Below are 10207 nucleotides of genomic sequence, written 5' to 3' on the forward strand. Positions count from 1 at the left end.
TCTGGTCTGCTATAAAAAATTTGAAAATTAGATTTTATAAAACAGTTGTATTACCGGTTGTTCTGTCAGGTTGTGAAACTTGGACTCTCACTTTGAAAGAGGAACAGAGGCTAAGAGTGTTTGAGAATAAGGTTCACAGGAAAATATTGGGAGTAAGAGGGATGAAGTTACAGAAGAATGGAGAAAGTTACACAACGCAGAACTGCACGCATTATATTCTTCACCTGACATAATTAGGAACATAAAATCCAGACGTTTGATATGAGCAGGGAATGTAGCACATATGGGGGAATCCAGAAATGCATATAGAGTATTGTTGGGAAGCTGGAGGGTAGAAGACCTTTGGGGAGGCGGAGACGTAGATGGGAGGATAATATTAAAATGGATTTGAGGTAGGTGGGATATGATGGTAGAGAGTGTATTAATCTTGCTCAAGATAGGGACCGATGGTGGACTTATATGAGGGCGACAATGAACCTCCGGGTTCCTTAAAAGCCTTAAGTAAGTATAATGATATAATATTTATAATTGAAAATATCAAGGTGGGCAAAAGCGGACGTTTGAAACTATTCCAAGCTGGTATAATATGGGTAATAAAAACAGTTTTTCTTTTTATTTTCAAGAAAGTTGTCTTAATAAAGGGAACTTCAAATATCTTATGCTAGATAGATGCACTCAGGATGCGTTAGAAAATTTATTTTCTACTGTCCGTTCCTTGAATCCAATCCCGGATGCAATAGAATTCAAAAACTGCATTACGATTCATCAGTTTTTCAATAAAAAAAAACGAAGCATGAAAATTACGCAGTTTGCGTTTCTGAACAGTTAGTTAAGTTTATAGGTACAGATGTAAGTAAACCCGAAACAGAAAGGTCTAGTGAAGATGAATGTGAGCAAAAGAAATTGATATAGACTAAATTGTAATTTAACTGAAAATAGAAATATTGACTTGAGTGAACAACAAGCTCTTTACTATTTGTTGGGATCAGTTTTGTTCAAAATAAAACAAAATAAGTTACATAATATTTGTGAAAACTGTTTTTCATATCTGATAACTGATAACAGGGATGAATCTATAATTTTTATTAGCATATTAGTGACTCAAGTCATGCAAGGAAATGTCATTTGTATAACCTTGTAAATTCGTGTTTGATATAATTCTAAATGCAGAAAAATGTGAAATGTTGGTAGAAAATTAGTTGAAATTAAAGGATTTGAAGTCTTTATTCATTAACACTTCAACCCGTACGCTCCCAATTCGTTATAATATATTTGAAAAAAGTCTTATCACTATTTTAGATTAGAATACATTTATTATTAAGAAAATTGTCTGTTATAGCAAATGCACTACAACGGTCGAAGTGTTGGTACGACAATTGCACTAGAAAATTGCTGATGTTATCACTATTGAAACGGACATAACATAAATAATAAAGTGTTCAAATCCCGGCGCCAGAGAGAGTTTTTCTCCGTTCCATTACTCTTTCATCGTATGATGACGCAGAATATCTGCATGAATATCATATGTAGGGGAACTTGGTGTAGAACCGGGTAGCGGGGTAAAACTGGGTACGTGTTTATTTTTACGTGAATGTGGTGCTACCTACCGTTCTGAAACATAACTGCTTGCTCCCCTGCTTGGCAGTTAGTTGGAGCGTGTTCATGCTTGTCAAACACGTTTTAGCGAATTTATTTTGTGATAAAGAATTTCAGGGTTTGTGATCTTATTTCGCATCATATTCACCGAACCTACAAAGACTGAAGATTGTGGTAGTGTATGTTACCAGTAAGTATCATAGAAATGTTGTTTTTAAGGTATTAAACCCATAGGTTGAAAGTTCAATTTAAGTGTTTGTTTGAAATCAATTCTACTTATTTTTAAATATGGCATTTGGGACAAAACCGGGTGGGGTAAAATCGGATATACCCGGTTGTACCCCATGCATTTAAATATTTTATCATCGTTAATACATACAATATTAATGATTATATTTGAGTTATATATCTTTTTAGTGTATTATTGTATTGTTTACGTATATTGTTGTAGATGGCGATCCCATTATGCCACGGAAGTATATTCGTAAAACCAACCGCCAAAATTGGTCAGAGGAGAGTTTAGCCTCAGCTATTGACGCAGTTATCAATAAAACTATGGGATATAAAAGAGCGTCTTCTGCTTTTGATGTCCCTCAGACAACTTTGGAAGATAGGGTTAAGAAATTCAAAACAGGAACACTTAAACTAGAAGAGGCATCCAGAAAAGATAATCATTATTTTAACTTTAATCTTGTAATATTAATAAAAGTTACAATTATTAGAACTACTACCTTTATTATTATTATTATTATTATTATTATTATTATTATTATTATTATTATTATTATTATTATTACAGGTATGGGGAACTTCAAATGTGTATTTGCAGAGGACCAAGAACTTGAACTCTTGAACTACATAAAGGTGATGGAAACCGTTTGTTTAGACTCTCACCAAAAGACGTAAGTCGCCTGGCTTATGAGCTTGCTGAGAGGAACAATATTACCCATAATTTCAATCGTAAAGAAAAGTGTGCAGGACTTGATTGGCTTAGCGGTTTTCTCAAGAGACACCCTGATTTATCATTGCGGAGACCCGAAGCAACTTCTGCCGCAAGAGCTATGGGATTTAATAGAGTTGCCGTGTCCAAGTTCTTCGACAATCTTTCTACTTGTTTTGAAAAATACAACTTCACACCTGACAAAATATATAATGTCGACGAGACAGGTTTAACAACTGTACCCAAGACTCAATCTAAAATTATAGCACAGAAGGGACAAAAGCAGGTGGGGGCTCTAACTTCTGCAGAAAGAGGGCAATTGGTGACCGCTGAACTATGCTTCTCAGCAGCAGGGCACTACGTTCCCCCTCTTCTTATTTTTCTAAGAATTACAATGAAAGATGAGCTTCTTGATGGAGCTCCACCTGGAACAATCACGCAGTGTCATCCTAGTGGGTGGATGCAGGCGGACATTTTTCTGCAATGGATGAAACATTTCATTCAACACTCAGCAGCGTCAAAAGAGAATCCTGTGTTGCTCGATAGACATGCGGCACATGTAAAAAATCTGGTATTCATAGATTTGGCACGACAAAATGGAGTGATTGTGATTTGCTTCCCTCCCCACTGCACCCACAGGCTGCAGCCTTTGGACGTCAGTTTCATGGGTCCACTCAGCACTTTTTATGGACAAGAAGTGAAATCATGGCTGCTAAATCATCCTGGAAAATTTGTATCGCAATTTCAAATCGCCAAGCTTTTTGGCATTGCATACGCTAGAGTAGCAACTTTAAAGAATGCCATATCCGGATTCCATAAAACGGGAATCTATCCATTTAACTCGAATCCATTCGACGAAGATTTTGCTCCTTCATATTCTACCGATCGTGCAACTGCAGGCATGGAAGAACAGGTGCACCAAGAACCACAAGCAACCGAGGAGCAACAACCTGGACCCTCAGGCCTACAAGTCATTTTCCTTCGCAGTTTCACCAAGAGATATATCTCCAGTTCCATCATATCAACGACCCATTTCCAAACGATCACGAGGAAAACTGCTATCATAACTGATTCCCCTTATAGAAAAAAGAGTTCATCGAAAAGGAAAATAGTAAGAAGCCTGAAAAAAAAAAACAAGTAAATAGAAAGTTGTTTAACACAAACATAAACAAATCAAGAATGACGGAAAATCAGGATACAGATAGTGACTCTGAGTGCGAAATAATGGACGATAATGAATCAACTTGTTTTCTCTGCAATGAGCCATATGCATCTACAAAGAGGGCGGACGGTTGGATGAGATGTTTGAAGTGTTATAGATGGGCCCATGAAGGCTGCACAGGATGGAAAGGTGATGAACTGGATGAGTACACTTGCGTTTCATATCTTAGAAATAAACAATAATACAACCCGGTGTTACCCCATTGAGAATCCAGTCCTACCCCCGGGTATGGGGTACAACCGAATTTTGCAATGTCTATTGTTATTTGCAATAATGAAAAATTCAAACAAAATATTGATCTATATATGCTTATATTGTGTAGTTAACATTTCACAGCTTATGTATACGCAAATTCTGATACAAAATACATTAAAATACCTATGTTTTGATTGTTTTTCCTTAGCTTCCCGGTCCTACTCCATCTTCCCCTACTTCGGTACATTAAAATGATATATATGATATGCGTAAATCACTTTGTGATTTAAGACGGCGCTTATTCCGTCGGATCCCGGCCAACTAGTCAGTCATAACGAGTGCACCTCAGCACACGTGTGGACTTCAGTCCTACGTTCATAGACAACTATGACGTAGTGCAGAGGGCGGCAACTAGAGGGAACCCAAGAGTTGGAACTTAATCTAAGACGATTCTGTCCGGCGCCGGAGTGGGTATCCGGTGTGGCTTAGTGGATAAAGCATCAGCACGTAGAGCTGAAAACTCGGGTTCAAATCCCGGCGCCGGAGAGAGTTTTTCTCCGTTCCATTACTCTTTCATCGTATGATGACGCAGAATATATGCATGGAAATATCATATGTACTTCGGTACATTAAAATAATATATATGATATGCGTAAATCACTTCGTGATTTAAGACGGCGCTTATTCCGTCGAATCGCGGCCAACTAGTCACTCATAACGAGTGCACCTCAGCACATGTGTGGACTTCAGTCCTACGTTCATAGACATCTATGACGTAGTGCAGAGGGTGGCCACTAGAGGGAACCCAAGAGTTGGAACTTAATCTGAGACGATTCTGTCCGACGCCGGGGTGGGTATCCGGTGTGACTTAGTGGATAAACCATCAGCACGTAGCGCTGAAAACCCGGGTTCAAATCCCGGCGCCGGAGAGAGTTTTTCTCCGTTCCATTACTCTTTCATCGTATGATGACGCAGAATATCTGCATGGAAATATCATATGTACTTCGGTACATTAAAATAATATGGAAGTGAGTGTAGTTCTGACGTATAGCAGGCATTCCGAATCTTCAACAAAAATCTAACATTTATGGGATCACAAAACAGCTCTTTACAGTGAACTTGAAAATCAACGGCGTAAATTTATTGATATAGCAATCGAGACCCAACAATTTGGCTAGAATTCTGATACACCACAAACCACAAGTAAAACTATAAAAATGTAATTTCAATGGCATATTGTTCTGTTAAGTACACTATCAATGAACAGAAGAATTTAATTTTGTCAATACTTAACAGTGAGAAAAATATTAAAATTTATGTTATACCAAAAAGTAACATTACATATATTTTAACGACAAACTTTTCGCCAATTATATTGGCATCTTCAGGTCGAATAAAACATGTTAACAAAAATGAACACTTGGTCTTAACTAGTTAAAACAGCGTTAAAAGTAGGATATAAATTAAAACAGTTAATAAAGTTGTTACCGCAATACTAGAAGAGGTCTTGCCATCCCCCTCGTCATACATGCTTTCTACTGTACATAATTTTCTACATACAACCTGGCGGCTGCATCACTCAATTTTATTAATTGTTTTAATTCGGGGGTTTAGAGTCATAACAGCGTATCTACAAAATTGGCCATTTTGATATATCTACATCATTACTGACTTGGGGAACCAATCTATTTAATGACAAAACAACGGAACGTCTATCTTTAACCGTTACGGAGATAGTGTGCTGCGTATCTACAAATGCACGTGATTATTTAATGTCAGAACAACGTATCTCCTTATACGTTAATTTGGCTCCATAATATAACGCTATGGTGTTGAATGTCAGAGCAGCGTATGTGTAGATCCGTTGTTTTGTCTCTAATTGCGTGTTACTTATTTTCAGATACGAAATCATAGTACAGAGTACCTGCATCCTTATATTCACTCACTGTTGGCGTAATCCTTGAAATAAAGGATTTTAAAAATTATTGTTATCCCTAGTGCACTCCAATTATACATATTGTCGACCTGGTTGGCGAGTTGGTATAGCGCTGGCTTTCTATGCCCAAGGTTGCGGGTTCGATCCCGGGCCAGGTCGATGGCATTTAAGTGTGCTTAAATGCGACAGGCTCATGTCAGTAGATTTACTGGCATGTAAAAGAACTCCTGCGGGACAAAATTCCGGCACATCCAGTGACGCTGATATAACCTCTGCAGTTGCGAGCGTCGTTAAATAAAACATAACATTTAACATTTATACATATTATCGGTACTTTCAGTCATGCAAGGATATCGTTCAATGAACTTGTGCTGAGCAATCGATGTGTTTTTTTAGAGGAATAAAAATTCTTGATCTCCTGAAAAATGAAAAATGTGATCCTGAAGAGAATTCAGATTGTTAATTTCCGCAATGCCTTTTAAACATTAAGGAAAAATACTGAAGCCTGCAATGGTAAGATTATATACCGGTAATGTTGTTTCATTACTCGTCGTTAATATTCAATTTTAGAATTTTGATAGAACCAACAGATGTCAAGTGCGTTATAATTGCTTATAAACCATTTTACTTAAAAATTAGTCACTACGTAACATACTTCAAATCAAAATTATCCCTTTATGCACATTCAGGAAATTACGGCCATAGATTATTCCATAATCTGAAAGTTCAGAATATATACCAAATGCAAATCACTTGCTGGAAGGTCGTTAAACCGAAAGATTGCTCAAAATGTATAAGGAAATGCAATTTCAAATTTACTCAGGTTGAGTGGCTACCATTTCAAGAAGAATTTTGGAATTTAAATGACACAGATGTTCAGCTTTTAACCAAAGACAGATGGTGAAAAATGGCAAGTTTGTCAGGCATAGTTTCTTGCAACACTCGATTTGCCTGAATCGTTCATACATGAAATGCTGTATGTATAAAAGGAATGAACATTATATAATTTCAAGAGATCAAAGAGGACAGCACAAACCAGCTTGGCTAAGTCAGATGTTGTAATGGAAGGAATTACATTTCATATTAATGATTTTCCAAAAAATAATATCACATTATGCCTGAAAATATTCAGAGAAAGAGTACTTGCCTCATTAGTTAAATCGTAGGAAAATGTTCAAACTGTACGTAACTACTGAAGGGAATATTTTTTTTTATCGAAATATATTCAAAACATAGAATTTAACTTGCCCTTCCATTTGCCTAAAATGATTTGTGCGATACATGCTACAGATTTTCTCATATGAATGCCACAGACAACGAAATTCACCGTCAAGATCAGGATGCTCACAGTGAACAGAAATGTTTAGCGAGGGCTAGAAAAGACAACATTGAGGCGGAAGCTGCAACTGGAAAATCTATTTAGCTGAATTTGATCTGGAGACTGTCTGCTAATGTCCTAAAACAGATCTAAAGCATTATTTTATGGGCGAAGATTGGCTGTATACAACTTAACTGTATACTATACAACTTCTGTAGAGAAGTCGCATGCTATGTGGAGTGAAAGAACTGCCAAACGTGGATCTGCAGAAGTTGCTTCATGTCTTTTTAATTTCCTACAAAAAATGCAGATGGTAAGGAATGGAATTCCTTTTTCAACACATGCGGTGGACAAACCAGAAATGTAAATATGTCTGTTATGTTTCTGCATGCTGTTGGGCATCTTGACATCCCTTTAATCAATGATATGTCCTTTGAGTCAGGCGACAACTAGAGTACGACTCTGATCATGTCTCAGTAGAGAAAAGAACAAAATTATTTCACATCGGGATGATTCACTATTGATCAGAATGACAAACAAAAATACCATATAATTGAAATTCAGCATGTACCGAATTTTTCAGAACTGAGGCGCCACATGAAAAAGGACAGAAAAGTTTTCAGTGATGTAAATAATGTCAATTGGGTCAAGATGGCCTGGTTTCAGTACAGGAACTAAGACTTAGAACACACTTATTTTAAATATAGCAATAGGATTTCACAAGAATTTGAGTTTAGAAGAATACTAATCCGCAGAACTAAAAACAAGAATGCGAGTTTCTTTCACACTTCAGCCTTTGTTTTCTCTCCAGCTCCTATTCATAAATAAAAACTTAAAGATCTTCTGGATCTACGCAATATGAGGATTATTCCTGACCAGTATCATCACAATGCTATAAGTAATTAATAAATGATGTTACAGACGGGAAAGAAGCGAAAGTTAATGATGGTGATAATGATGATGATAATCAGCATTGTGATGCACTTGGAGAGCTATGATAAGTAGAGAAATCCGGTTAAGAAAGCCAGCTATAACGGCTAGTAGGGGAACCATCGTGCTAATCACACGATACCTCTATTCTAGTTAGATTCCACCTCTGCTTAAGCATCTGTGCTTGAGGCCAGTAGCTGGCTGGTCGGTCTGGACCCTTAAAGTGCTGTAGCGCTACGAATTATATTATTATTATTATTATTATTATTATTATTATTATCATCATCATCATCATCACTGAGGACTATTCCTTCTTCAGTATAACAATTTTTTACTATTGTTTCAGTAATACAGGTTTGTGTAAAAGTCATTTCACTTTGTTATGGTAAATTATGATATATTGCCATCAGTTTAGTATTTTAAGCATTTTGGCATATTATCCAGCACCTTGCTAGTCAATATTAGAAGAAAGACTTATAAAACTACACTGAGGGACAAAAAAAAAACCGGACACTTTAATATTTGCTGGTATTTTGCAAAACATTATCTTCTCATACAATATTATGGTAGCCATCTGTTGTTATGGAGACGTGTATACATTGTTGATTGTTTTTTGTTTTATAAACAAGCCATTACAACCAAATATTCCTCTTTTGCTTTCGGAGTCTCAGCTATAACAATTTTGTCTCAACCATTTTGTGCTTCATTATTGTTATCATTCGTTATTTCTTTATTTTTACATTTTCTGAGTTTAAATGGGGTTGTATCATTTGTCTTAAAACAAGATGCGACCTGAAGATGTGGCTCGAGCTGTAGCCCTTTACGATGATGGACGCAGTGTACGTTACATTGCAAATGTTATTAATATGGCTAGAAGCACAACCCATGATGCCATAAAACGGTATAGAGAGACCCTAGAATATACCAGAAGACCAGGTTCGGGTCGTCCAAGAGCTACAAATCCAAATGAAGACAGGTATATGGTGTTGAGAGTTCTTAGGGAGCGCAACCTGCCAGCTACTAGTGTAGCCCAGCAATTTGTTAACATGCATGGACGCCCAATTTCGGCCAAAACAGTTAGAAGGAGGTTGAAAGCAAGTGGACTGATATCAAGTAGACCTGCAACTGGTCCCAGACTTCTCAGGATGCATCGAGTTGAACGACTGTGTTTTGCAAATGATCACAGGGATTGGAGAAATGGACATTGGAGCTGTGTCTCTTCACCGATGAGTCCCGTTTCAATCTGTGCTCACCTGATGGACGTGAAAGAGTTTGGAGGAGGGGAGAACGATTTTCACAGTGTTGCATTTCCGAAAATGTGCCGTATGGAGGTGGTGGAGTGATGGTTTGGGCAGGAGTGTGTACGGATGCTTGTACAGAGTTGGTTTTTGTTGAAAATGGAAGACTAACAGCTGATAGGTATATAAATGAATGTTTGGCTGATCATGTTGTGCCATTTGGCCAATTTGTAGGCGATAATTTTGTTTTAATGCATGATAATGCAAGACCGCATATTGCCCATGCGGTCGGAGATTATCTCCAAGAAGTGGGAATCCATGTTCTTCCATGGCCAGCAAGGAGTCCAGACATGAACCTAATTGGACACGTGTGGGACATGCTGGGACGGCGTGTTAAGAATAGACGACCGAGACCAGAATCGTTACAAGAGTTGAGGTGAGCACTTGGAGAAGAATGGGAACTTATTCCTCAAGAAGACATTGCTAACCAAATTGAGAGCATGCCAAGACGTATGGATGCAGTTATTCAAGCCAGAGAGGGTAATACCCGTTACTAAAAAGAGTTTTTAATGTTTAAGGTACCATAAAATGAAAAAATAATTAGACCAAACGATGCCATAGATATACGCCCTTTGTAATTTTTTGTAAATTTTCTCATCAGAGATTTTTTTTTCAAATGTTGTCGTATAAGGTGTTAAATGAAACATTATTTTGTTTAAATGGGTTTTGTTTCATTTTTAAATAATTGGGAACAAAATACAAGCAAATATAGAAGTGTCCGTTTTTTTTGTCCCTGAGTGTATTTGTTTCACAATAATCAGATGTAATCACA

This window comes from Periplaneta americana, chromosome 13 (genome assembly GCF_040183065.1).
Source record: "Periplaneta americana isolate PAMFEO1 chromosome 13, P.americana_PAMFEO1_priV1, whole genome shotgun sequence".
In the NCBI taxonomy this organism is placed as follows: Eukaryota; Metazoa; Arthropoda; class Insecta; order Blattodea; family Blattidae; genus Periplaneta; species Periplaneta americana.